A 25,189-nucleotide genomic window follows, 5' to 3' on the forward strand; every position below is an offset into this window, starting at 1 on the left:
CCGCAAAAATGGCTGACACCCTAGCGTCATCTCTCCAGAATTGTTGACATGTTTCCTGATTACAATAAAAGAATTAAATGCATCTGTGATTTTTTTTTTCAATGACAGACACATACGGTACACAGACTGTTATTAGCATAGCCTGTTTTGTTTTTGTTATATTAAATTCAGTCCAGTTTATTTCATAGTTAACATCAAATTTTTGCCCTCAGTGACAGTATTATGAACCCAAGGATGCAACTTCTTGAGCGTGAACTCAGTTTGCTTTTGTAAGAAAAGAAGTGAGCTTGAAACCTTAGGATCAAGAGTTTGACCATTAAAAGTTGTTTTTCTTCCCCCTGATTAAGATTTCTTTTGTGCTTATTTCCTTTTATTCTAGTCCATAAAGTGTTCCTTGATGTCCTTGAATAGGATGTTCAGACAATCTTCTGTAAGTACCTTAAATGTACGTGGAGGTAAAGCTCATGATGCTGGTTTAGCTTTCATTTTGGAACCCTGACTACACACTGAAGAACAGAGACAATTATTAAGTGTCAAAATACTTGCAGGGATGGGAATGCGGTTGAAAATATGCTTCGTTTTGGAGAGCAAATCTGACTCTAAGTTGGCTATTACCCATCTATCGTTAACTAACAGCTACCTTCCTAAACTAGCAAAACAATGTCTTGCATGGATAAAGCAGTCCACCCAAATATGTTAAGAAATTAGCTTCCAGGTTTCAACCAGGAACAGTCTGGTGTATCTCTCATCGCTAATATAACTGAGGCTGTTCTAGGTGTTACACAGAGAACTCTGTGTAAATTAGTAAATTATAAATGTTTTGAGTTAATACATTTTGAATCATTGTACTCAGTGTAAGTTAGAAAATACTGTATAAACAACATAAAGCTCTTCTCAAGAATGAATTTAATCTGTCAATTTATCCTACAGGTTATATTGTAGATACAGTACACACTGTAGCTTAGTGCCTAATGGAGGATTAATTGGACACTATCCCAACACACATAATGCTTCCCTCAGAGGACATCCATACAGAGTGAAGGCACAAAGAGTCACACCATTTTTTAGAGGTGAAAAGCCATCAACATGAAGCATGTTGATGCACTGAATGAATGCCGTAGAGATGATTACAGGTTTAGAGATAATGGTTTTTACCATGATACATTTACAGGGCATGAGACGCCTGCTCAGTGAGCTCCCCGATCTTCACTCTCTGCTGATTAACACAAATGCTGGTGCCTACTTAACCACCATTGCTGCAATTACATGGAACCTCTCTCTCTCTCTCTCTCTCTCTCTCACACACACACACACACACGCGTATCCACAACACACACCCTTGTGCAAAAAGGTGCAGTTGTATATATACTGCGTGCTACCAGATCAGGATCACAGCAACTACCAATTATGTGTCTTATTTATGCAAATTCAGGTAATTTACTTCCTGCTGTGCATAACTTCCCAATGTGTTTGCCCTCTAGCATCAATTGTCTGTATTGCTAGATCACCTAAACAAGTGAAACAATTGAATGAGAATAATTTAAAGGTTAATTTAGAGGTTTATTATAAGGGATTGTAATGTCTATCGCTTAAGAACCTTGATTCAGTCAATTAAATGTCTGCTGAGATCAGGGAAAGGCAACAGTCTCAATCTCAGTCACTAAAACAAAGCACTTCCAAAGTGTTCAGCAATGAGCGCTCCTCACACAGAGAAACTATGAACAAGTGGGTCACAGGGAAAAGTTAAACGGTTGCAAAGTAGACAATGGCACGTGTTTGATCAAATGTGGTCTTTACTGTGTGTTTACTGAAGCTGTAAATGGTTATTTCACTCAGTGCATCAGAAGTGGTGCCCAAATCAAGAAAAGACCCGTTTATGAAAGCCGATTGTCACTTTAACAGACTGTTTTTCTATTTCCAAAGAGTGAGACGATGCTCATGAGTCCTGCATGAATTGATGGCTTCAATACTGTTTTTCCTCCTACTCCTCTCTCTATACTATATCTTGTTTCAAAGGCGAGAGCAGCCCAAGAGGGTGCTTGTGTTTTTCTTCCTTTGTTTCCAGTCTTTCTGTATCAGAGTGAGAAGGTGGTAGCAACTCCCACAAGGGAGATAGAGCTGGAGTTGTAGACTGCTGGCAGAGTGCTAAAGCAAAGAAATGCTGCACCGTCTGACCAGCGACATAAAAACAATGCCCCTCCTGCCTCCTTTACCTTGTCCTGCTTCATCTGCAAAGCAAACCTGCAGCCATAGATTCTTCCTTGGTCACCTGGCTGTTCTTACTGTTTCACCAGCCTGTGAAGGGTTTACCAGAGGTGAAAGACTTCATAATGTGATAAAGACAAGCAAGGCAGAGAAAAAGAAGGAGATCCTTTAGCCAGCAGCAAATTAGAGGTGGATGTGACAAGCCCTTATGTGTGACAAGAAAGAACCTGTATTTGCATTTTTAGCCCTCATTCTTCATCTCGTTCCCTCATCTTTGCTTCCTCCGTCTCATAATAAGGAAAAAGCAATGTGTGAGGGGGCGGGGGGGCATATACACAGAGGAATCCAGGGAGGAAAAAGAGAGCACATTACTATTGGGAGGGGAAAATGATTAAAGGGTAAGATGAACACAATCTGCTGGTTCCAGAGGAAAAGGGAAGGAATTTCCAGAACCAATAAGCAAAGCATCACAAGTAGACCTGCCTTCATGTTCAACCATGACCGTGCTGGCCAAAGCACATTTTCTACATCTGACTTTTTGCACTAGCATGTATGTTTAATACACAGCCAACCATTAGAAGTCCTTGAATATTGATTTTTTTGTAAGGCACTGCTATCTTCCAATTATTGAAAATATTACAGATTTGATACAGAATTGCACATGTGGGCTTCTGATTGTTGCAGTTAACCAGGTCTAACAGTGTTACGATGACTCGGTTGCAAAGGCCTCTCGAGGCGAAACGGGCTAAGAGAAAGAGAAGGAAAAACAGCAACATCAATAATGAAGTGAAGGAGACGGGAGGAAGAAAACAAAGCCGTTCATAACAAATGAGAAAACAGGCAGAGCGTCTCATTGCGAGAACGCTAACGACAATCAATTAGCAATTCCTCATGATCTTGGGTGCGTCGGAGTATAAGGTGTCTTAATGAGTCCCATTTCCATTAGCTGCTCGACTCGAGAGGCATAAGGAGGAGGCTGCTTCCACCAGCTCCTCCATCTCAATGCCTAATGACTGCGAGAGTGGATTACTCCATCAATTCCTTGCTTCTCTTTGTTTATCCCCAGCGTAAATAATGGTCAACCATTACAATGCATTAAGCGGGCCACTCTACACAGAGCGAATGAGAGCGAGAAAGAGGAGCACAAGTGCTCCAGCAGCATCCTTCAGTGATCTCCAGGAAATCGGCTAATACCAGGCATGCCATGTGGCGGCAGGGCGGGGGTCGGGGTTGTGGGGTGCGGCATCTGATGCTTGTTGAATATTTGGCTGGTGTTTACTGGGCGCTATGTTTAAAGAAAAGCATCAAAAAGGTAAGAACAGAGCACAGAGTGAGCCATATTACCCTAAAAGATTAGTTCAATAAAACCACAACCCACGCAGAAAATAACCCGATAGGCTATCTGTGCAAGCTGCTCATTACAACCCATAGCTACATTTTTAATCCCTGGTCAATCCCCAAAGCTCTTGTGGCTGCAGGTTGTGATGCTATTACAGAGGTAAAAAGTCTGTGAGAGTGGGATACTGGGGTGTGGGACCTGAGATGCTATGTGCACCTATCTGTTTTTGCACTTTCATAAAACAAAAATCAGTTGAAAACAGGCCGAATTATCTATTTTGATGCTCTGACTATCACAGCCTAAACTAGTTTTGCCTCCATTGTATTTTCTGACAGAATGACCCTTTAAAAAAAGTTACCCGTTTAACTCTTTGGATGATTCATAAATATCTTAGATATAATCTGTACTTTTTATGTCAGTTTGCTCTGATTCGAATCTTACACAATCAACACCACACAGAGTACTGTTCGAGTAATACGACCCAAATAATCTCTCCTCCTTGTTGCAACGCCTTCACCCCGGATTGTATCGATCAATATTTCACCCAAGGCCCCGTCCCTCCATTTCTATTTCGCTCTCTTACTCTCGTTTCCCCTCGTGTCATAGCACCGGACAGGATAAAAATTAAACGCATCAGCAGAAAAACACACAAGTGGAAATGATAGCGCTGCTCAGGCCACTCGGGTCATGAATTCAGCTAACTGTGCTTATCACAGGCTCCAGCTATTAGTCTTAATAGCTGCTGTGACAAACCGCCTTGAGAGGAGATGGGTTCTGCTTCTCGGGGCTTACCACAGACAGGTGATTCTCATCTGTGGTCTCTTCATGTCACACAGCAGAGCGAACTGTCTGCCAGATTATTGTAGCAAAACATCAGAAGCAGGCGGTCTATTATATATACCAGAGCCATATGTTTTTTCCCATACTCAGCATCCATCAAGGACAAAGTAAGTATTCAATTAACTGATGATTTAAAGACCTCAAACAATTATACGAGGAAAGCCAGTGAATGTTCTTTGGATATGCCACATGCTTGTCCAGCAAAAGTCCAGCAGTTTATCTCAGTTCTTTAATAGTTTTACTGTCTTTTAGCTAATTGTTTTGGGTTTGTTTGTTGGAACATTTTGGTGTGCTCTTCCAGCAATAACACAGACATTTATTAATGCTCATCGCAGACTGCTGTCTGATCATTCAGCTGGAAAAGTTTCATAATATTTCTTTGCAGAAAATTGATAACCAGTCACTTTCACTTCTCAAGCCTGCAGCTTAAATAACTTCTCATTCATCACTACTGAACAAATACAGCTTGTATTACATTGCACTTTTCTTCCGGTGGAGAATCGACTACAGCTCTGCAGTATTTAAGGCAAACACAATCATTTATTTCTCCCTACGTGAGAATGCTCCTAGACTACGGCGTAAAAAGAAAACGTTGCTGGGGCCAAGAAACGTTAGTGGCATAAAGCCGTACAGAGAAAAATGATTTTTTTTCCCCTCTCAAATAAAGGTTACTTTCTGCAGCCCTTCAAGGAGCCGTGCTGTGCTGCCACACAGCCGGTGGATGGAGCGGCAAAGTAAAAGTGTTAAGCTAGGTGCCTTACAAAGTAAAAACCACATGAAAGCAGCGCATAGAATAACATAAGAAGTTGGCCCGCATCAACACCCCCGCAGAACAGAAAAACCATTGAACACACCAAAGTCCTGGGTGCCCTTTAACGTGAAGCCAGACATTGGCTGTTTCGAAAACAAATGTCAGGCAGTCTTTTCAGGCAGAGTCCTTTCCCACGAGCTACGGCTATCCTCCACTTCTTGACAAACGACCAAGCTTGTGTCTGGGACCATGTCAACAAGTTGCTTTGTTTAGACGGTAGGGATGGGGGACTACTTTGATGCACTTTGAAGCATGTCTTCCTTTACTGTCGAGACCTGGTTTTAGGTTTGGATTGGGAGAGAGGACACACTTGTGCCTCCACTCATGGGCAATACTCAGGCTAATGCTTTTGTCGCTGCGGTGCTTTGAGCCTAAATTAAATAAGAGTCTACAATTTCTCACATTTAAGGATGCTATATAAGCTGCAGACCACAAAGAGAGGTGGCAGAAGCTGTAGAGAACGGTTACCGCGACTAAGACGAGGCAGTATATTTAACAAATATGAGGTTCAGAAATGTGGGGCAGAATAGGGTGTATAGCTCCAGATTTGAGTGTAGAACAATGGAAGTATGTGCTGATTTCTGGCCTGAACAATGGCAGGATGACATGAAGCCTGACAAAGACACACAGAGCAGCAGGATCTACAGTGCAGACAGGAGAAGCAGTTTCACAGAGTAAAAACACTGCCAAAAAACATCTCATCTTCCTTTTTCCGCTTCCAACATCTTTTATGTGTTCTGGCACCTCTGGCACTCATAAGTCAAAAGTGAGCAGTCAAACTTTAAGCAGCACTGTGAGCACAGCCTTGTCTATTGAAATGAGCCAGTCACTGCTTAAAAATTGGGCGTGAGCTAAAAAAAAACAAAAATCTTCACGGGAAGGTGTCAACAGTTTCTATCCAAACGCAGTGCATATTTTTATCCAACTTAACAGGAAATTTTCACAAGAAAATGTGAAAAAATAGACATTTCCAACCAAGACTTTGATGCAAATATAAGTCTTTGGGTGCTTTAGAATTAAACCACCCAAAGCCTTTCCAATCGGATGCCATGAAACGTCTGCAGAAGAGAAGGGCTCAACTTTATGACAAAGGTATGAGAGCATCTGTCACACCTTGAAACCATGTGGAAACCAGTGGAAATATGTAATTTTTTTTTTTTTTACTGTATTCATTTCAGGAACAGCACAGACTTTTTGGTGGTCCACTAACATCTGTTGCAATTTTCCATCTGTCCAGTGTGGAGAAACCTCACATCAATGTTTAAAATGTACACATCTTCCACATTTTTAAATATTTTATTAATTATCTAAGCCTGTTTCCACTGCAATCTGTTGTTGTTTTCTATATTAATAGAAAAACTTCTCCACCTCAGGGAACTATTTTGACAACTTGAAAAGATATAAAAACAGGGCACATGGAAAAGGACATAAGGTTATAGTAGATTTACATATTAATTTGGAGCCAGCATTTTTATTTAAAAAATATGTTTTAACAGGGAATAAAATGATAAATAAGTTCAATCAAACCATGGTTTGTGGGCACCAGTTAAGACAAACATGATTTTATGAGGTTGTGTCTAAATTATCAGCATTTCTAAGCATAAAGTTGATAAAATAATAACACAATTATAAAGCAAACAAAAGCTATACAAAAACAGTTGCGCTAAATGGGGAAGGTAATGAAATCTCTTGTCTCCCATATGCCACTGAAGGCACTCAAAGTGCCCTTCATTATTAATGTCCTCAGAGCAGCATTTGAAGCAGCTTTGCTTCTCTTATCAATCATTCATCTGCTTTCCATTGAACACGCTCTGATTCTCTAGTGTCAAATCAGACTTAAAGTGGCTGAAGGACCACCAATCTCAGGTTTTACTTTAATTAAACAAGGCCGTGAACCTCCAACACTTGCTTGCAGTGCCACACAAATGGGCCCTGAGTCATTTGTTATATTAAGAGCCCGTCTGCCTATCGGTTTGACTCGTATCTGCACAATCTTCTGGTTTTTGTCAACACTGAAAACTTGAGATGCAATCAAAACAAAATCATGTCGAAAAAAAATGGGTGGAAAAACAAATATGTGTATTCAGCCAAAGCTGCTTCCTTCTCCCTTTCCTACCTCGCTCTCTGTCTGAACAAGATCCCATTTCTCTGTACTGCAGCAGGCGTTTGGTTAACAGCAAACATAATCAAACTTTGTGGTCTGCCCTTCTGTGAAGTTGAATCGAAAGCATATCGTGCGGAGTTCTTCAGTGGCAATCTCCAATTACCTTCTGCGTACAAGCGTTCACTGCTCTGGAACTTTTCCATTTCATTATTGCACTCAAGCTGCCCCCATCGAAAGCCAACCGGCAGCAGCGGCAGTGGCAGCAACACAGCAGACCGTGTCATCCGTGCACAGCAGGGGGATCCTTCCAAGCTGCAGAGAATTCCTCGTTTTTGTCTGGGGGAAAAAGATTCATGTCTATACAAACCACAGGTGCAAGTGATTTAAAAAAAAAATAGCGTAATGGGGCAGGGGTAACGTTCAGGTCCCCCTCGGCTTTGTTTGTCGCAGTTTATTCAGTAGGTCAGCTTTCCCATACTTTCATTAAGAGGTAAAACAGTGGAGGCTAAAACAACTGCCTTTTTCTGTCGCCCGCAGGAAATGTTTCAGCTCAGTGCCTCACGCTCAGAAAACCTCTGATGAAATCATTCGCCAGCCCTCACAATGGATTTGGGAAAGTCGAATGAGGGATTATTTGATGCAACTTCCACTCAAGAGGCCAATTCAGCCTCACCAATCAATACTAATCAACAGGGAGATGACAGGAGATGAAATTCCCTCTGCTGCAGCCAACGTAAAGCGCACAGGCTCTTCTCTCTCAAATAACTGAGTCTTCCTACTCAAATATAGCGTACTTATTCTTTCCTTTCCTCGAGTATTCCTGCAGGAAGTATTCTTTAAACTCAAATCATACCCACAAAATTGTTATTTTTCTTATTTTTCTATGATCACTAAACAGCTGAACACGCATGATGCAAACTAAACTTTCCCTATCAAAATCAGCTGCATCTCAAATGCTGATACTTCAGAATAAGCTCCAAGCAAGACTTTTAAGTTATAAACCTCTATAACTTAGTGCAATGTAACCATTTAACTAACAAACAGACTTAGCTGCAATCCATCACTGATCAAAGCTCACTGCAACACCATGCAAATGAGTAATCTACAGCACAGACGTGTTTACATTATCGAGCTCTGTCTGAGTACAGCCTGTAGAGGGGGGCCTTTCATCTTAAGAACCAACAAAGAGCATGAGCTTTTCATCTTACCAGGAAGCATATATTTAATGAGACAACCTCTGCAATCTCTGCTGCCATGCAAAGAGTCTGACCCTGCACCGCGGCTCGGCAGCGCTGCCGAACAACAGTCACGGCAGTCTAGACGAGGCCAAGCGTCAACTGGGGCCTCCCGAAAGCTCTTGTAATGCACAAGGAATTTGGTGCGATTTCCCCAGAGCGGAGGGGAAACGCATGAGTGAGAGTAAAGAGGGGGCGAGATCCCCGCAGAGGTCAGAGCGTGTCCCTGGAGGTGTCAGGGAGAGTAAATGGGCATGACTGCAGTACACAGGGTTATACTCGCTCTCCTCCCTCCCTCCCTCCTTCTCCCTCGTCGTCTTCGTGGGGTGCCCACTCTGACTCGTCCCCAAGCACCTCAAAGCGAAAAGCAGCACAGCTCTGCTCGCATGCCACACAAATTGGAACAGGAAATGGTTGTCAGCTCCGGGCACAATCACCACCTTATTTTCCAACGATAAAAAAAGTCCAAAAAACAAAAAAAAGATAACGTTAAAGAGGATCTCTCGGACGACACGGGGATGGTGCTTGTCTGATGACTGTAGAGACGGCTGCTGGTTGTCTGCACGGCTGGCTGAAGGCTGACACCAGTATAAAGGCACATGAATATTCAGTGACCAAGTAAATGAAGCAGATAGCACTTGACATGTTTAACATCCACCTTTGGCACCTTCTCTCTGCAAAGCCAACAAGGTGAAGCAGCAGAACAAATATGTTGGTTGTTGGTAGGCGGCAACAATCCCTGCTGATGAATTGGATGCTTTCGAACAAAGAGAATGAGCTTCAGTGGGCGAGCTACATCAAAATAAGCCGGACTTAGAAAAGCAATCTGGTTTCCTCAGTGGGATTTGAGTTGCTAAATTGCTACTTTTTGGAGACAGGCATTAAAATAAAAATTGTAGCATGATACCTTGCAATATGCTGACATTTCCATTCTTAGAAAAGCATGTTTCCCCCAACTATAATCCCTGCTGGTATCAAAATGTTTGCTCTCTAAATATTTACCAACCCAGAGTCACATCTAAAGCCGAACACAGGCACCTTGAGACTTCCTTTTTCCCCCCCCCCAAGTGTTGTGTCCCAAAGGAAATGCAGTGAAAGCACTACAGACTATCTGGCAAGTGAGTAAACTAAGCACACGATGCATTCCTCCAACAACTCAAACAGCTCTGAGAAAGCAAAAGAAAAAAATCTGCCACCAACAAACTGCACTTCTTGAAATTGTACCTGTGTGAGAGAGGAGGAGAATTCATGTGGTTACATGCATGCAGTTTTGATGCCGAAAAACGGACACAGTGGTGCAAAAATATTACTGCAATTGGTAAAGTAATGTAAATATTGACACGTTGATAGTGCTCACCAGTGCTTATCCGGCTGACCTGACCGATGACAGCCATTTAACATCTGCTCAGTAATATTCCAGGGTTAAATAGGTGGTTGACTAAAATTTTCCGCATCTCTCTCTCCATGCTCGGGGACTTTAAAGCATGGAAACTGTAACTCCAGACTTTTCAGAGCTACCTTTTAAGCCTGCTATTGGACAGTAAATCAGTGCTGGGATTCCCTGATTGTCATCAGGCGCTTGATTCGTGCATCACAATCATTGGTTCATTCACACTTGTGTGACTACCAGCTGGCTAATAAGACCCAATCAATTAAGCAACACTTCTCATTACGCCTTAAGTTGAATTTTTTTAAACTATTTGTTAGGACAACAATATTTAAGACTTCAAATATCAATGATCAAAACTCTGTCTGATTAGTAAAGCATTTCATTTAACCTCAGATTCTTTCCCAATTACTCTGCTGATGCACCAGCCCAGCTTCTTGCTCGTGTGGTAAACTCTAATATTGTTGATCTAAGATTTAACATCATGTTAACATTTATGCGAGATTAGCTCTCTGCAGATTTCTTACTTGAATTCTTCGGCTTCCTCAAAGAAGATTTAAGCCTTTCCAGCCAAATCCAGTTATACAATAATTTGTAATAAATGGTAAATGGGCTGGTACTTATATACTTTTATACTCAATTTGAGCACTCAAAGAGCTTACTTACTACAAGTGCCTTTTTTAAAAATACATAAACACTCCAGTAAATTCCTTGGGGGCAACTCGGGGTTCAGTGTCTTGGCTGAAAATACTTCAACATATAGACTGAAGGAGGCACGGCTCGGAACAACAACCTGCTGATCAGCAGATACCCTGCAAATATGGCACATTTTCAGTGAAGCAGTGCTACTTGTGCTGTGGACACGGGTTCAAGGAAACAAAATTTTCACTGAATTCATCACCTTCTGGTCTAGGACATGCAAATGCCACTTGCCACACTGATTTATGATATCACATGATGGTGGCACGATTGCTAAAACCAGGTAGTTTTTTGGCACTCACTGTGTTATTCGGTACGATTTTTGGTGTAGTATTCCCTTAACGGTATTGGTTAGCCGTTAGCATGCTCCACATGATCGAATACATAAACGTGTATTCACACAAACACATGCAAGAAAAACAAGAGGAGCCATGAATTAATTAAGAGGTCAGTGCTTCTGGACAAAACAAAGTAACACGCACACACACAAAAACACATACTCTATCCCCCCCCCACTACTCAGTGCACCCTGCCTCCTGATAAGCTGGTTTGCCAAGCTTGCCAGTGCCACTGATGGCTCCGTTTGCACAAGCGCTCCATTGTTGCTGTGCAGAGTGGACAACTGCACTTTGGACCTTTCAGAGGGGAAAGCCTTTTATTATGTTTCCCTTAAGGGCATCCACTGTGTTTTATCTGCAACCTGCCAGCCACACACACTTTAAACACAGCATTAAGGATATTCAAGGATAGAAAACATAAACAGGAGCTGCTGCGTATCCTGCGCTCCCGCTGTTAAGTAGTGTACAGTCAGTTTTTTCCTGGGTGCTGATTTTTTTCTCCTTCCGGAGCTTTAAAAGACTCATAAAAGGCAGCTGAATTATCTGTGTTGCTGGAACCTGATCCACTGCCGGCTGACCTTTTCCCACAAAGCAATATTAAACATAATAGTTGGGCTGAGTTAAGTGATTGCAATTTATGAGTCCATTTAACTTGATTCAATATTGGATGACAAATGATTACCTCTGTGAAGTAAAGCTTACGTACACAAAAATAACCCCAGCTACACACAAACGCAGAGCTTTATCAAACTTAACAATCAGCTCAGTGTCTGTCGGCTGCAAGTCTGGCTCAGCGGAGGGCTGAACAGAATTTTAAAAATGCATGACAAGACTAGAAGTAGAGGAAGAAGGAGAGGTTGCATATTAAATACACACAGATACCCTCATCTCCTCTTCTTCTTCTTTTTGGCTCCAGCTCCATTAAGCTAAAACTGATGCGTATTGAATAGATGTTTCCTCACAATTTGGTCAACTGGCCAAATGGATTAAGTATATGAAATTCATTTTCCTGAGTGCATTGAGGAAGTGTCAAAATGAAACATTTTCAATTTAGCCCCTTAAGGTCCAAGATTTCTTCATCCTCCTGTACAACAAGCTGCTTACGCTGCAAAAACAGGCCGCAACACGTTGCTAAACGTGGCCCAGGCCTTAAATTAGCCCGACACAATCCACATATTTGATTCACTATTGCAGCCTGAGAAGAGTTACATGACTTTCAGGCATCCAGCTCAGACTATAAAGAAACAATGTAGCCTACTTTGCACACTCCTCACTGCTCTCTTTTCAGCCACATCCTCTTGGATTTTATGACTCTGGTTAAAATGCAACCATTAAATATTCATGTGTGAGGGCTTTCACCCGTGAAGCAGCTTCCCCCTCTCGCTCTCTCTCTTTCTGTGCGAGCTTTAGAGAAAGTGAGAAACTTTTTGATTTTAACTGACAGGAGCTAAATATTAAAAAAGAAGCTTTGGGAGTTCGGCAAAGTGTAGACTACTCCTCTCCAATATCCTCCTCGGCTGATATGAGCCTTGCCTTCTTGGCTTTCATCCTCATTGTTCTTAAAATCTCACACTGTAGTGAGACTTGTCGAGTAAATTAACATGACAATACAAACTGTGGAGATTAATGAAAATAAATACTCCGTAGCCGAACAATGACGTTATGAAAATTGATGGTTGACAGTCATTCCAAAAACAATAGAGTTTCTTTTCTTTCTTTTCTTTTTTGGTCATCAGCAAGCATCACATCACACGCATCATAAACTGTATCTTTGAACAATATTGCTCATTAATTTTTCACTTGTTGTCTCGGCTGTTTATTATGCAAAACATTTCAAACTATCAGCAGCAAAAGTAATGACACAAATAATTCATAGTTTCCTTCTTAGAAGTACTGGCAAGCTCAAATCCATAATATATAGCAGGTTAAGAGAGTGTATAAAAATTAGGTATGAAATTATGTCTTCAGGTATAGACAGCAGCATAAATAAGGCTGAAATGTGATTTTGCTGCAGTGAACATTAGGGAAATTTCCAAAGCTTTATTTGGGTAGATGTTATTCGCATACAAATCAAGGGATGCAACATTCAGGGCTTCTCCAAACAAGTGATTTTCTAGACAAATGAAGCAACTGCTCCGACATGTGAGGCTTGCATCCAGTCTTTGTGCTCAAGAGTGGCAGAACGCATGTATGACAACTCGCTGCTGTAAGTTGATTTAACTGCTGAAAATTCATGAGGGACGAGTAAAATGAAACCTAACAATACTATTGTTGTCTGAGAGCAGCCGAAGTGCAAGCAGCATGAAAAGTTTATTCATTCTGAACTAATCTTTTTAGTGACTTGGGAGTAACGATTCGTACCACTTACTAATGAGTGAGGAGCCCAGCTAATCATGAATCTCACTGTGGCAGCTAAGTCCTGCCATAGGCAAGAGTACAGTCCATCACTATCGTAGTTTGGACGCCGAGTGTATGTGAAACATGCAAAACCAATTACTCTTTCATCAGTCTCTCCTGCTTTGGCACTCAGCAGCTGATTGACACACACACACTTTTCTCTCGCACTTTCCTGAAAGAAGCCCCTTCCCAGAAAAAGAGTCAAACTTTCCATCGGTGCTCATCGCCGTCTTTGATTCCAGACAAATGAGAAAACAAAATGCGCAGGACGGCTTGTGAAACACAAAGCCTTTCAGAGGTATTCTTTCACTTTTGGAAGGCTGCCTGCCCTTTTGAAAGGGATTTTCTTCAAAGCAAACATCGGTGACATTACCCATTCTGCACCCAATTAAAATTTATTGAACACATGTAGAAAACACTGTACCGCCAATATCAGGCACAACTAGCTTGTCACAAACAAACAAATACAGCGATCACAAGGACAAAAAAATAAATAAAAAGAATCCTTTCCCGGCCTTTTGAGTTCATAACCAGCATTTAATCCGCTGTAATGATTTACAATATGACAAGTCGGGCAAAATTTACTGTGACAGATTGAATGGGGCCCAACATAAATATAATTACAGCTCACATGATCTTCTCCACCTCCCTCCTCCGAAGGAAGTGCACACAAAGACGACGAAGGATACGCAGCCCGCAGTAATTTGCTTTTTCAATTTGCTCCTTGACATCAGCTGGTGCCAGAAAAATAAAATCAAGAGCAGCAAAGCCACAAAGTGCTGAGGATTTAACAGTGAACTCAGGTGGTCCTTGTTACAGCAAAGCCACGTTGTGGTGTTTGACCTCAAGCAAAACCTCAGAGTTAACGTAAAAGCGGTAACTCTTAACTTCCTGTTTAGGGATCAGTGCGTTTAAACAGAGTTCAGGAGGCGTGGTGTTACACTCATGCTGATGGTTAAAATAATACTCTGGCTCACTTCTTTAGCTCTCGCTGAACTGCTTAAAAGTCTTTGAACATTTAGCCAGCACAAATCTAATGTGACACCTCAGAAAAACACTGATACTGGCCAATATATCTGTGCATCCCAAATTAATAAAATTATTGTCATTAAGCCATTTCTTGGATAATTGCTTAACTGTTAAAAGCCAGCTTGAAATACTTCCCCTCTAAGCAGGTTAAACTTTATTTCTGAGTTAAAACATCATTCAGTTTAGAACTTACAGATGCCATCAGAAGCTCTCTGACAACTGGGATAGATACTTCTCTGGCATTTTATGGACTAAATAATTAAATCACTTAATCAAGAGAATGGCTGATGCTGAGAGACAGCAAGACAGCGCGTGATTACTTAGTCTTAAAGACGTCTAGAAAGGTAGAAATCTCCACATCAGAGAGGATAAACATTTGTCGATATGCACAAATGCTGTCGAAGAGCTAAAGAAATATAGGCAGTTTTAAAGGGATGCAAAAACAAATAGCACTTTACAAAGTAGTTTAACGGTCCGACTACTCTCCAAAGAAAGAAGTCGTAAACTTTGTGAGAGGTGGCGACACACAGGGGTAATTCTCTGAAAGAATCCCGCTGTGACTCCCACCCACCCATCCCGAGAACACCCCAGATTTGGTTTCGCATTCCTGCCTCACAGATAACGCAGACGCACACAAGAAAAAGAGATGAGACGCAGACACTTTTTCTGACCTCGCACTATTTCATCTCACTGACGATGTTTACGCCATGAGTCAAGCGCAAGGATATCTCCTCTCTTGTTCTTCCTCCAAGATGTGAAGGATCAACCACTCCCTGGCACCCCTCGACAGCCTCCCCCCTTCCATCACCCTCCATGCTAATGTAATACACATTAGTGAAACCAGCCGCACACTGTGCACTTCCACAGTGACACGGAGGATGCTGGGCCCTCGGGTGAGCCATCTCTCTCTATCCCTCCCTCCCTCCCTCCCTCCCTGACTCTCTCCACATGCCAGGCACATCACGGGCACAGCCTCGCACCACAGCGTCTGTGACTCAAACATGCCCTCGTTTCGGAGCAGATGGTCAAAAATAGCGTCCACTGTCAACATTTTTGTAAGCCGTGGGACCCATTGGGCCACACACGGTATGCCAGGAAGAAGTGCAATATACGTGTGCGCGCGTGTAAAAATAATCTGGTCAGTTACAGTTTTTCTCGGTTTGATACTGACAAAGTGAGAACACCCTGTTGTTGCAAAAGAGCTTATGCAATCGGCACCTATAAATAGGAGTGTGAAGTGTTTCTGCATATGTGTCGCACTGCATGTTTACATTCAGGAACACTGCCCAATTAATTAGCATTCATCATCAGCAGTGGTGGCTGTTAGGATATCACTGATTACTATTAGTGTGAAAGAAATCTATTGTCTGCGGTCGCGGTTCATTTGCAGAAGCCAAAGGATGAAGGAACGTAAAGAAACATGGAGGACATGTTTACACTAGAGTTATTTAAAGCTCTCTAGGATCTTTGCCTGTAATTTACATAAAATGCTAGATGGTCAGATATGATGAAATGTCTGTGTGCTGCAGATAAAAGTAATAGTAATGTAAATGTATAGAAATTTTGGATTTGTGCTACATCATGCTTTGAGTGATGCAAACCAGGTGTACTCTCACAGCTATGCCAAATTAGCTGAGGGCTACACCTGACCCTGGTGTTTTGGTAAATATTTGCTTACTTTGGAGCAAATCTGCACCACGGAAATGTCAGACTTTAGCTTTCTGCAGTGCCTGTTTACACTACTGACAACATTTGTCTGCCTCATATAAACACTGAAGAGAGGTCTGAGATTTGAGGATTATGAGATGGGAAGTTACAGAGCTTAAATCCCAATCAACTGAAAATTGTGTACAAATAAGGCAAACTCAGAACAGAAGGCGTGCTTTTTGCGACCTATAATGCATCAGTCGCATGTTAAGGGTTAACATATTCCACCCTATCCAGCACCGAGACCTCTCTCGTGATCTTCTTTCTCTGCCGACAGCTGTCACGTCAGTGTATCAGCTCCGGTCTGTGATGCATGCCTTGCACCTGGGTAACCGACCGCACACAGACACGGCGTTAGCATGAGGGTACAGTGTAAGCTGACACACAGGCTGTGGGTGTGGTGTCACGGCTGTCCACACTTCATCATCAGTAAAGACTTTGTTTGAGCAGGGAGGAGAAAATAAAGTATGATTGGGTCACAAAAGAAACAAAAATCATTATGGATTAAAAACGCAGCAAGAGAATTGTAGCTCCGGTAAACAGATGCTTAAAGGATTATTCAATTAAACAGTTGATCAGCAGCTGTAAAGAGCTTCTGTAGTGTGATGACTTTTTCTGTTTTCTATAATTGAAAACTGAATGTGTTTTGGTTTTGGACTGTTGGTTGCACAAAGCAAGCAATCTGAAGATGTCACCTTGGACCTCGGCAGTTTGTGCAAGCTGTTTTTTTCTATTTGTGCCAATTTTAAAGATTCAAACGTTAAATTATCAAGAAGAAAAAAACGATAAATGAATAAATAAATCAGCTTTTGAGTCTTTGGTGAGATGGATTTGCAAACAGGGCAAAAAAAGGACTTAAATAGGAGCAAAGAGAAGATCAACATTTTTTTTTATTAATTTATTTTCTTGCCAAAAACTGCACAAATATGAAAAATCCCTAAAAAGCAAGCCTGGTTGCTTACTCAGAGTACACATCTGGCTATAACTGCTGTAATCTGCCATGTTCAGATTTTATGAAGGCTGCTGATGGTTTTGCACTGCTTCTCTGTGTGTGCACATGTATTTTTGTTACCTTGTCATGCTTATAAATTTAGGGTCTTGTCTGGCTGATTTGTGATAATACTATGGAAGTCAAGTTCTACCTGTTCATCTGTAATAATATATCCAGTATCTTGTATATTTTGAAGCAAGGGCAGGATTTTCATACATGCTAATTTTACAAAGGTAACCTCACAGTGAGTACACAAGTGCTCTTAACATGCACAGCAGGCAAAAGGCTTGCAAAGATTTATGTGTCTATTCTTGTCTGGGTGCTTTAAATGAAGTGGAAAAGCATGCATTATAACCCACCAATCAAAATATATTAATGCAAATTTTATATTTAGTCTGTTGTTGGGTTGTTGTCTTATGCCAGCATCAATCAGATTTAATCAAACTGCACACAAGCAGTACCGACGATGACAATTTATAAGCGTGAAACTCACAAATACTCAAAGATCCCATGAGAATAAAAGCCATGGAGCCCTATCTACTTTGGGTCACCTGCACGCTTTGCCGCAGTGACTATGCAAAGGAGAACAGGTGAAATGCAAAACAACACTTAAGCAGAACGCGTCTTTTGTGTCAACATACGGCAACAGATGAATGAGAGATGGGGCAACATGTCAGGGATTTTATCTACTTATGTTTTACATCTCGATAGCAAACTTGAAAAGATCTGACATTTGTGTTTGGGAAGGGAGGGGGCGTGGTGGTGCTTGGGAAAGAGATTACCCTCAGACCTTTTCTTTGAGCGCAGGAGAGAATGGGGGAAGGACATTCCCTGTGTATTAGTAAATCCCAGTTAATTTTCCCTGTCACAGAACAATAAGATATGGACCCCCATGGGCTCTGTTGAATGTAATTCCACCACTTGCTCAGAATCACCTTCATTACTCATCAGAGATGTAGAGATGTCTCCCCGAAAAAAGAAAAAAAAATCCTCTGGAGCGCACACTAGACACTGATGCTTCAGCAGAGCCCTCTCGGGAGCCTTCCCGGTGCCCATTTCTTGATAGTGAGATTACACCTCTTGAGACATTTTCAAATTTTGAGAGCTAGTTTCTCGGTCTTTGCTCACATTTAAGAGGGGAATATGCCTGCTATGCAACACTTGGAAGATTTGACGGGATCCTCGGTTGGACCTTGTTTAAATTTATAAAGGCTGAGGCTTTATAGAACCGGATGTTTTCCAAGATCCAGAGCCTTTCATTTACACTTAACACTGCGACAATGCACTGTCATCATCCGCGTCTGTTTTTCACAGCATGTCACATTTAACATGCATGAGCCTGCGACTGGTGGGGACCCCACAAAGCTCCAATTACATCCAGTGTGGGTTAAGACTCACAGATTGTATTCTTTTTTTTTCTTTTGCTTTTTGCACAGCTATTTTTCAGTTTGCGCTCTAATTTGTCCACTGAAATTCTAAAACCCTGCTGACAACAACAAACATGCAAACAAAGAATTAGTAGATTTTAATTGCACTTTAATTATGAGCAATAAAGGAAGGAATTGTTTTCATAATCAATTAACAGTTATAATGCTGGGAATTCTTAGAAAAAGATTTGACTGACATCTTTAAGGAGATTGTTTTGTCCATTTGGTTGTCTGAATATTTAACTTACTCTGCAGAAAGTATTTGTATAACTTTTAACAAAAATAAATAAGTAGAAAATCAGTTAATCGATTAACCCTTTCATCTGTTTTAGATTTAAAAAATGTATTTTAATTTCACATTTGCTTCCCATGCCTACCAACGAGCACAAACAACTAAACAAAACTTGAATGTAATCTATATTTTTAATGATGTTGTGCCTTCTATGAAGCTAACCCTGCTGTCTTTAAACCTATTAATCAGACGGTGTGTGTCTTCTGTTCTGGCAAACTTCCCCTCCAGCATGGCTGCAGCTGTAAGAGGAGGCAAGCCTATTGTTCAGACTAACAAGGGGCACAGAGGTCACATGCATTTTCACAAGAGCTTTGCCAGAGGGGTTGGGGAAGCAAGCAGCACACTGGTCTGTTTGGTATGGATCTACACTAAAGCTTTTTCTATAAAGTCACATCGTTCCGAGTCTATTATAAAAGGGGATAGATTAGATTAGGTGAGATTATGTAGAGGGGCTCTTTAAAAAGAGCAAAAATAACACACTCAGTACTTAGCAGGCAAGTCAACAGTGGGATTAAGCCCAAAGAGCATGCTGAAATCCAATGCTAATATGCACAATGGTCATCCTTTCACCGGCTCACATTTAAATGCTCTCAAACGTGGTGACTTTGGATTTCTCAAGCGATGTTAATAGTTACAGCAGCAACTGAAAATCAGACTCGGGCTGTGTTATCGCTTTCTGCCATAAAACTGAAATTTCACAAATCTAAAAAATCCAAAGAGCTATTTATTTTGCCTCTCCTGCATCAAACTGTCATCTCTGTCTTCCCTCCTGTCAAGCCATCTCTCGCTCTCTCTCGGTGTGAGTACAGTTTGTACAATAACAACTCCTATCACCAATGCAACCGAAAATATGCACAAAGTGGTTGCACACGCTAACATGATTAAATGATGTGCGGTCTGGCGTCACTCCCAGCACCTCTCCCATCCCTCGCTATGCTCTGTATCTCCCTCCTGCACAAAGCAAGTACGCACACACACACACATACAGATTCCCTTTCCCTGAGCTGTGTTTTGAAAATAGAAGCTTCATATTAACAGTCAACAGTCAAGCTGACAGGTACAGTCAGAGCATTCTATCCACCATAAAACCCCTCAGTGAATATCTGCGCGGTACACATGTTACTGCAGCTCCGTGTCACAGAGGTGGAGCGTCGCGAATCATCACACACACACGAGGAATGCAGAATAACATATGGAAGAAGAATACGCTGGTATGATGTAGCGCAAATGGTTATTTTGTTATTCAGATCAGCTGCATTCAGTTCCCTTTACCGAAACAGTACAAGATGTGTAAAAAAGATACTATAGGTAAAATATGTTTTCTGTGTTGTAGCTGGCTACGGTGGAAGTCAGTTTCAAGCCTTTATGCTGCCCTGTGATTAACGTGTCTCAACCTGAGGGTCAAGATCCTTTAATGTGACTCCAATCTGAAGCAACATGTCTTACATAGACTATTTTGTTTATTTTGATTGATTATTTATCAACAACCAACCTGTTGCTCCCTCCCCCAAGTCTGTTTTTGCTGTGTGTATAGTCTTGTTGAAAAGGACATTCTTTTTCCCCACTCTCACCATGTGATTGCTACAGCAGATCCCTGAAGTTCTTAACAACTTCCCATACAGTTAATTCTGTTTATTTTAAGTGAGAAAATGGATTTCTTCCTCACCACATTCGCTGATCATACTAAGTAATCGTAAAATGAATTTAAATGTTAGAGGTCACCATGTGTGAAATGTTACCTGTTGCATTTTTGGCGCTTCCACTTAGTCACAATAAGCCACGAGGACCAATGAGGGCTTCATTTGTAACAATGTGTTGCTTTTCATCAGTTTTGTATGTAAAATTTATATCTGCAGAGGATTCGAAGTAGCTTGAGTAATGCATTTAGTTACTTTCCAGCACGAGTTACAATCTCAAAGTCACAGCAACACTGCACAAGGTTGTAATTACTCACAACTAACATAACAGGACTATTAAGTGCTGTTTGACACAAAGGTAAACCTCATGATTAAACTGCTATATCTACCAAGTGACATACTTTCTACCCCTCGACTCTCCTTACCATTTGAAAATAGCCATACCAGCAGGGTGATTCATCCCAAGAGTTTATTCTCTTGAGTAAAGACAACACAAAAAGGACCTTGAGCGAAACCTACACAAACCTCCCACAGGCTCTGACCGCGGAGGAAGAGCTTTCGGTTGCTTACTCGTTCACCTTTTTTCTGTTAGACTGCTTCAGAGAGCTCGCCATACACAGGAGCCGCTCACTGCAAGTGGAATTCCCAAGCTGAATCAATAACATTATGATATTATACACAAGCTAACAGGCCTATTTACCAGCTATTTAAGTACATACTGTTGGTAAAAAGAGGCTTAGACTGCAAACCTTTGGGACTGGTTTTCTTTTACTGTTGTATTACAGATCAAAGTGGTCATATTTCCTTTCTGAAAACAGCATTTATTCCTAAAGTTTTTGGGTGTATTTCTGTGTCACGCCTCATGTGTCATGCGTTGGATTTCTTTCAGATGAAAGAAGCATATGATACACAGGATTGTAGTAAGTGAGATCAGCTAGTTAAGACACACCAACTCTCGGTCTTCTCACAGGCTGACCAGCAGTGCTGCTGGAGGTAATGAGGCCTCTTGTGTGTCCTCTCTGATCTGAGAGTTGAATAATTTCCCATGTGGCACAGTCATTTCCAGCTTCCGCCTTTACTCTCAGCCCGTCGGGCGGGTGGGACACCAAGAGCAGAACCCTCCACCCTGCGCTGACAACGTGTTGCCATTGTCAGCCTTACGGTGCCACATGCAAACCTAAGCCAGCCTGGAGTCTGGACAAAAAGAAAAGATTTGCTCAAGTGTGTAGAAGATGCTTTATGTATGATTTAATTTAAAAATATATATATTTAGCTTCTCTTTATTTTTAGATTTTGTTCACTAATACGTGTATCTGCAGAAACTTGTCCTTTTCACGACTTTAGTTTGTTGTGTCGACAGTTTCCATTGGTCAGCAAGAAACTGAGAGTTAATAAATGGTCTACTTCAGCACTCAGACACACGTGCTGGGTTGCAGATCTCTGTTTCAATGTGTCTTTTGTTTGACGGCTGGTGTTTCAACATCCTCAACTTGAATAGAAGAAGGTCAGCCTGGTGGGGTCTGTGGTTATTCAGGAGCCCAACCTGGGGCCCCACAGAGGTGGGGTGATGGGGAAGGAGGGGACAGGACCTCCTCTGTCTGACCAAAATTGTTCCAATAATTGAAAGTTTTAATTTTCCCAAATACAGGCACTCATTCAGTGTTTATGTGCCATCAAGTGCTTGTGAATCAGCCAATGATAGCCTCCTTCTTTGACATCAACTCAAATCTTTCATTCAGCTGTTATCTCAAATTCCGAAAACAGCAAAGTGAAGAAACTCAACAAGACCCTTGAAATTACATGGCAAACATGTAAATAAGCAAGCGAGGGTGCTTAATAACTGCAGTCCCCACGGAGGTTTTTTATGACCCCCATATGTGGCTCGGTGCAAAACACTCTGCTCGCAGGACAAACTTTGGATGCTGCAGCAGCTAAAAGTAGATATGAGCCGAATGAACTTTTCAACAGCATAACACAAAAGCAGGAAGAGCTCTCCTGTGCATCTTAATAGGGGGACGAGAAACATCTGCACAGATATGTTTGCTTGCTTGATGCTCCAAAACTTGCATTTTGTAACAGAAAAGAAAATTACAGATGACAGAAACTCTCACTCGCTCTCCTCTCTCTCTCTCAGTCACAATGGTTAGGAAGTAGAACAGGAGCAGAGTCAAGCTTACTTTTTTTCCACTTGGCCATGCTGTTTTGCTTCCTGGACAGATGTACTGCAAGTGAAAGGCAACCTAGTTCTAAATGAGAGAGCCCCCCCCCCCCCCCCCCCCCCCAACCCCAACCGGTTCCATATATTCAGACAGCTGGAATTTTGGGAGTCAACTTGTTAAACCTCTATGAAGCGCTAATGACCTACAGCAACAAGATAACTGCAGGCTGTCACAGACATGCTTGCTTTTTTCCCATTATCATTTAATAGTATACATGTGCTGTTGATATCAAAGTTCGGAAATTATGATTTTATGTGACATTCATTGAAAAATCCCGAACAGTGCTGTGACCGTTATTACCACGTCCAGTTATTCTACAGCTTGCACGTATCACCCAAAAACCCATTTTAGACAGACCATGTGCTTTGTGCGCATCAAGAAGCTGAAGGTAAAGCAAACCCCACATCATGAAATGACGCACACACGCGCACCCAGACACGGTTCATTCTGCGAGCGAGAGCCATACAGCCTGCTACAGTGTAGCCTCCAAGCCCCAGCGCGTTGGAGATCAACGCGGCATCTGTTACTAACGAAATGCACAACCTGCTTATTAACAGCCCGCCGGTTCAGTCCCGACGCCACGAAGCGGCGTGATAGTAAATAAAAAGCTGCAGTTTATTATTACAGGCTCCGACGTGCCGCTCGGTGCCAGTTCAAGTGGTCACTCTATTGTTGAGAAACAATCTGAGCTAAAGTGGAAACAAAACCTTTTCCGAGACAAGAGCCTCGCAGCGCGACACCGGGAACAAGCAACGTTAAGTTTGCAGCTACTCACCGGGTTATTAAGCGCAGAAAGTCCTCGGTAATTTTCGACTCTTGCTTTTTTTAAATATCTTCCCCCCTCGCGGCCACTGAGAATGGGCTCGGCGTCAGTGGGTGAGTAACTGAATAGACTCGGAGAGAGCACAGTAAGTTGAAGTGTCAAATTACATTGGCTATTCTATTACCAAAGGGACCCATGCTCGGTGGCTGCTGACAAAATGTGTCGCGGAGTATACACGCGGAGAAGCCATCAGGAGAGAGCCGGGAGCGGAGTCGGACTGTCGCTCAGCACAGCGGCCATATGGTGTCTGGATGTGCTGGAGCGACCCACTCTGATTGTGGCTCTGACCGGGTCTACCGCATTGTGTAGTTATGATTTGGGGATGTTTAAACAGGAAGGTACATTTAGATTCACTAATGAGGCTGTTAAAGCGTCATTGCTGGGTATTTTAGTTTGCATTTCGATACTGATTTAATAAATGCTATTTATGACAGTTTCTAAGGAAGTATTAACTCTAATGGCCTCTAATAAATTAGGTTTAGACTGATCAGAATAGACGAAAATATATGTTTTTAAACATGACAGCAACTACTTCCGCAAGTACTTGGCCACTGATGCTAATAATAATAATAATAATAATAATAATAATAATAATAATAATAACAGTGGCAGTGAAATAAATAAAATAACCATGCAAGGACAATAATATTTCCCTCTGTAGCATAATCTGTCAGTTTATCAGCTGCATTATTATAAGCTAAACATCTAAACATAATTAATAATGGGTTTAGTGCCTATTTAATGATCTAATAAATAGCAGTAAGAACGTGCACGGTCTACGACGAGCGCATTAGCGCACACGCGCGCTGTCACGCAGCGATCCTTTCCGGCGCTGACGCCACCCTCCATGTTTTGCAGGTCGCCGCTCTCTGATGGAAAGCTCTGAATAACAAAGACATGTTTGAGAGCAGCAGCGGCATCAGCAGCAGCAGCAGCAGCAGGCTGGGCTGAGAGCTGACGTCAAGGAGCCATGACTGTGCCAAGCAGCATCCAGACTCCCGGCCACCACACACGCAAACAAACACACATTGACCTGCTGCTCCTCACTGTGGCCTGTTTGGAAGCAGCCATGTCAAAAGTTAGAAATACAGCGCCCTGCTTGCTGTGAGTGACTCTTCACCTGCGATCATGGTCAGACACGAGTTTTCTTAAGATCGCACTTGTATTATAATTACAAGTCATCACACAACAGAAAGGCAACATTTCATCTATCTGGACAGTCTGTCTACCCCAGCTGTCTAAGTTAGAGGGAGGGATGGGCGTAACAATAGGCGCCATGTGTCCTGCTAAAAGGTGACAGGAAGCATTGATTTCAGTCTGTCCCAAGCTTGTAAGCCAACTGTGAATTAGCCAGGGATGAATACATCCCTTTAAGGGAGATCGTAGACAGCTGATTAGCAGCAGTTACTTCAGGAAACAGGATCAAAGTTTTGATTGCAGGATACCAAAGCTCCATCAATTTTACTGAGATGTTAATTGCAATAAAGCCCTCTAGTGTTCAATGCGTGATTGTTGCAAGGTGCACAATAAACAGCAAAAATCTTTAGTATGCAAGAAACCACTTTATTAAATGATTGTGTGTAACAAATAACTGTTTGGCAAGCAGACAAAAAGCAAAGCAAATCACTAGCAGTTTGGTTTGATTAAAGCCAGCCCAGCCAGATAATGGTTTTTAAGCTACTTTAGTGCTCAGCTGTTATATTCTTTTA

The 25,189-nt window shown here is 41.8% G+C and overlaps 1 protein-coding gene and 1 long non-coding RNA gene across 4 annotated transcripts in view; one reads left to right on the forward strand and one right to left on the reverse strand.

The window, feature by feature from the left end:
* Positions 1-23,742, reverse strand: part of LOC146568627 (zinc finger MIZ domain-containing protein 1-like) — a 109,977-nt gene extending 86,235 nt beyond the window's left edge. For 2 of the 3 annotated variants that reach the window (XM_085284786.1, XM_085284787.1), the window contains exon 1: positions 23,433-23,742. The gene's annotated coding sequence lies outside the window, so the exon portion shown is untranslated. The remainder of the gene's footprint in view (positions 1-23,432) is intronic. The other variant, XM_085284788.1, reaches the window with a different exon arrangement.
* LOC146568628 (uncharacterized) lies at positions 23,449-24,984 on the forward strand. The gene is made up of 2 exons (XR_014893634.1): positions 23,449-23,533; positions 24,339-24,984. It is a non-coding gene; the product is annotated as an uncharacterized LOC146568628 (long non-coding RNA).
* The last annotated feature ends 205 nt before the right edge of the window (positions 24,985-25,189 follow it).

Source organism: Mchenga conophoros, linkage group LG8 (assembly GCF_057382185.1).
Source record: "Mchenga conophoros isolate Kocher_MC1m ecotype Shallow Benthic linkage group LG8, M_conophoros_male_GT1.1, whole genome shotgun sequence".
In the NCBI taxonomy this organism is placed as follows: Eukaryota; Metazoa; Chordata; class Actinopteri; order Cichliformes; family Cichlidae; genus Mchenga; species Mchenga conophoros.